At 37.0% G+C, this 3,874-nt stretch overlaps 1 long non-coding RNA gene across 1 annotated transcript; it reads right to left on the bottom strand.

Moving 5' to 3' along the window:
• Nucleotides 1–1,029: 1,029 nt before the first annotated feature.
• On the bottom strand, nt 1,030–2,322 carry LOC140342437 (uncharacterized). Its single transcript, XR_011923085.1, has 5 exons — nt 1,970–2,322; nt 1,651–1,710; nt 1,482–1,541; nt 1,340–1,402; nt 1,030–1,243 (listed from the first exon to the last, which is right to left on the bottom strand). It is a non-coding gene; the product is annotated as an uncharacterized lncRNA (long non-coding RNA).
• Between the last annotated feature and the right edge of the window lie 1,552 nt (nt 2,323–3,874).

Genomic DNA, 3,874 nt, shown 5'->3' on the forward strand with positions numbered 1-3,874 from the left:
AAGGGTGGAAAACTGGATCAGAAAATATTTATGCAGGACAAACTATTAAAGGTGGTGTAGGGGACTGCCTTTTTCTATCAGCTAGCTGAGTTGTAACTTTGTAAATTGCAAATAAAGTTGTTGAAGTGTTTCCCGCCCCTGATAGTGGCCTATCATAGGGAAATGCAGGAAGTACAGGGGCAGAGATGAGAACATGTGCTCAGCCAGCGTAGGTGCCTGCATCCCTTTCAGAACACACTGACTGCTGTGTCTGTGTGTAGTGGAGTTATATATTATTTCCCTCTGTATTAATGGAGTATATGTGATATCTGTTATCAGAGATCACTTTGGGAAATCCATACTGTCAGTGTATCAGCTACATACACAAATATATATTTGGTCTGCCCTTTCAGTAATCTTTGCTGATCTGGACCCTCTGTCTAGTTTCAGCTGGCATAGGTTAGGCATCCAATGGCCCATAAGCTGAGTACACACATCCAATATTTATCGTTGGAAACGACCGACGAATGGACAATTGGCCAAAAATCGTTCTAAAAAAAGTGACCAATGACTCCGACAAACGAGGATAGTGACCGGCACCGCGGATCTGAGTGGACGACGATCGTTTACCATCTATCGTGTGTTCAGTGATCGCCATGTTCCAAGCATGCGCGATGAACGAACGTTCTGTACAGGTGCTTCACTGTACTGTGTTCATGTGTGTTTGTGTGTATATATATATATATATATATATATATATATATAAATCTATCTATATATATCTTTTACTAATAAAGAGGACCTGTCATATGAATAATAAATATGACCTGTCATTCTTTATCATTCATATGACAGGTCCTCTTTATTGGTAATAATAAATTGGTCTGTTTCCAGCGCAGTTCTTCATCCTGTTCCAGTGCAGTCCTACATTCTGTTCCTGCGCAGTACTTCATCCTGTTTGTTCCAGCGCTGTTCTCCATCCTGTCCCAGCGTAGTTCAAATTTAAAACTTACCTGGCAGTCAAGTATAAATAAATGACACACACACAAATTTTTTTTATAAAAATATTTTTGCTAAAAAAATCTAAAAACTATATTGAAAAAATAAATATTAATATAAAAATTCCGATTTTTTTTTTTTCATTATTTCTTGTTTAAGGGCACACAGGTCCCTTCATGCATGACACACTATCCTGGCCAAAGCCTTCCATTTCTGGTCCATGGCCTTGAGTTTGGCCATACACTCTTTTTTTGGGAAACAACATCTGTGTAGAAATAAAAAGAAGAATATTAAGTACACATATATTGTGTAGCCGACACTTGAACAATATATTTTGCATGAACAATATATGAATGCTTACCAACACTTCTCGCCATCTGTCCTGACATGCCTGGCTCAGGACTTCTTCGTTCTCCCTCTGGAACTTTAAGAGCAAACAAAAATAAAAAGTTAAATTACACACAATTATATGCAACCTACCTCTCTAAAATTTTGGTATATACCTGGGTCAATATCCACCACAGATTCCACTACCTCCTCTGAAGGGGAAACCAGAATCAACTCTGCATAAAAAAAAAATAAAACAAATATTTGAAATATATTTAAAAATAATATCTTTTTAATATATTTAAAATAATACATTTTTTTATGAAATATATAACAATATCCTACCTTCCACCTCAGCCTGCCCCTCCGGATGCCCAGCCTCTTCAGGGGAACCCAGAATCAACTCTGCATAAAAATAAAATACAAAAAATATTTGAAATATATTTAAAAATAATATATTTTTAATATATTTAAAATAATTCTTTTTTTTTATTAGATATATAATAATATCCTACCTTCCACCTCAACCTGCTCCTTACTAATAATTAAAAAAATATATATAAAAATACAAATAAATCAAAAATAATTTCCCAAAATATTACATAACCTGAAAAGAATAATTTTACAAAACTAAAATTTACTAACAGAAAAAATTGATACTTACGTTTTTTGGCGATACAAAGCCCTAACGCATCTTTTTATTCTCCGCTGCACTTTCTCTAAAATCTGATTTTTTCTAGCATTCTGGGATTTGTAATGAGCCCTCCTACAATCATAATCCCACCTCTCCAGAATATGCACCAAAACCTCCATCTCCTCTCTTGTCATTTGTGTGGCATGGGTGGCTGGGCTGGCTCTTCGCTGTGACATCTCTCTCACGTGACAGAAAACAATAACAGGAAGTGGCTGGATTTTCAGAGTATTGTGGGAAATCAGCAGTGCAAGGTGCAAAGTCCGGAACGTGCGTTCGTTCGTTCGTTCGTACGAGTATTCGTCCGATAATTCGCCCGACCAACATTCTTGAGGTAGGTGATGCTGCATATTTTTATATATGTTTGTTATATGTTATATGTTTATAGTTTTATATGTTATATTTTAATGTTTTGCACAGATCATGGCCTATGATGCATTTAGTAATCCTGACTTCATGCGCAAGTTTATTGAGGCCTACAGGTCCCATCCCTGTCTGTGGAAGGTAAAGTCTGTGGATTATTCCAATCGTTATATGAAACTGAAGACGTATACCGCTATGGTGGAGCTCTGCAAGACAGTGAATCCTGCGTCCGACATAAAATATGTGAAGCAGAAGATACAAAACCTGCGGACCGTTTTCAAAAAGGAAATTAACAAAATAAAGTCTTCACAGCAGTCAGGTGCTGCAGCGGATGATGTATACGTATCTAAATTATGGTACTTTAATCCGTTGGCATTCACCGCAGATCAGGATGAAGGTCGGCCATCGGTGTGCAGCCTGGAAGAAGCGGACAAGGATTCTGGGGAAGGTACACACAGGAATGCTGGGGAAAGCCTTGATGAGACTCCAGAGATTTTCAAGACACCAGACCTGGTAAGTTATTGAAAAATATTTTTATTATACAATTTATAAAAACACAGGCACAACTACATATAGTACAATATAAAACATATAATACAGATTTTTATTGCAGTCCTACAAACATTGTGGTGTACAGATTATGTCATGCGATCCTGCCTGTAGATCCACTGGACCAGTGAATTGGTTACTGCTTTCACCCGGTGCTGCTGTAGCAGAATCTTGCTAGATTAGAGGACCAAATGATGCACTACAATCATTGCGGCGTAGAAAATTTTTGTCAATTTTGTCCATACGGAGAATATTAGCAGTATGGAATATTCCGAAGCGATTTGCTAGAATACCGAACGCATTCTCAACCAACCACCCTCCTAGCACAAGATAACTGGTAATTATTATTTTTTTTCTGTTTGTCCAAGTTTTTTTTTTTTTGTAATTTTTTTTTTTGTATTCAGTGAACAGTCATACATACAAGCTTTCAACATTAAAACATACAGATAACCAAAATAGTCATCATCTTCCGCATAACAGACATATTATTAACAGACAAAATAGTATTAGTGAACACAGGTAGTTTTCGGATTATAAACAAAAACAACAAAAAAAGAAAAATTGAAATTGAAATAGAGGAAGAGGGGGAGGGAGAGGAGGGGCATGGCATTACAGGCCAGGCTGAATATTGGCCAAATATAATATGGTAGGGAACAAATAGCTATAAATTCAATACCAGCCTTGTTACTCAAAATAAATCATCAGCATTATCAGCCTCACTGTAGACTGAAAGGTACGCCTGGGTGGTGGTATATTGTATCCAAAACAGGTGTTACGGAATTTATCCGATCTACCATCCCGGCTGGTGATAAGATCTTCCATCGTCATAATGTCGTTCACCCTTCTAAACCATTGTGATAAAGTGGGGGGAGAGGACTGTTTCCATAGGGCAGGAATACAGGCTTTGGCAGCATTTAAAAGATGTTTAAGCAGAGAAGCGTGGTATTTCTTTTTAGACCAATCATT

This window comes from Pyxicephalus adspersus, chromosome 12, assembly GCF_032062135.1.
Source record: "Pyxicephalus adspersus chromosome 12, UCB_Pads_2.0, whole genome shotgun sequence".
Classification (NCBI taxonomy): Eukaryota; Metazoa; Chordata; class Amphibia; order Anura; family Pyxicephalidae; genus Pyxicephalus; species Pyxicephalus adspersus.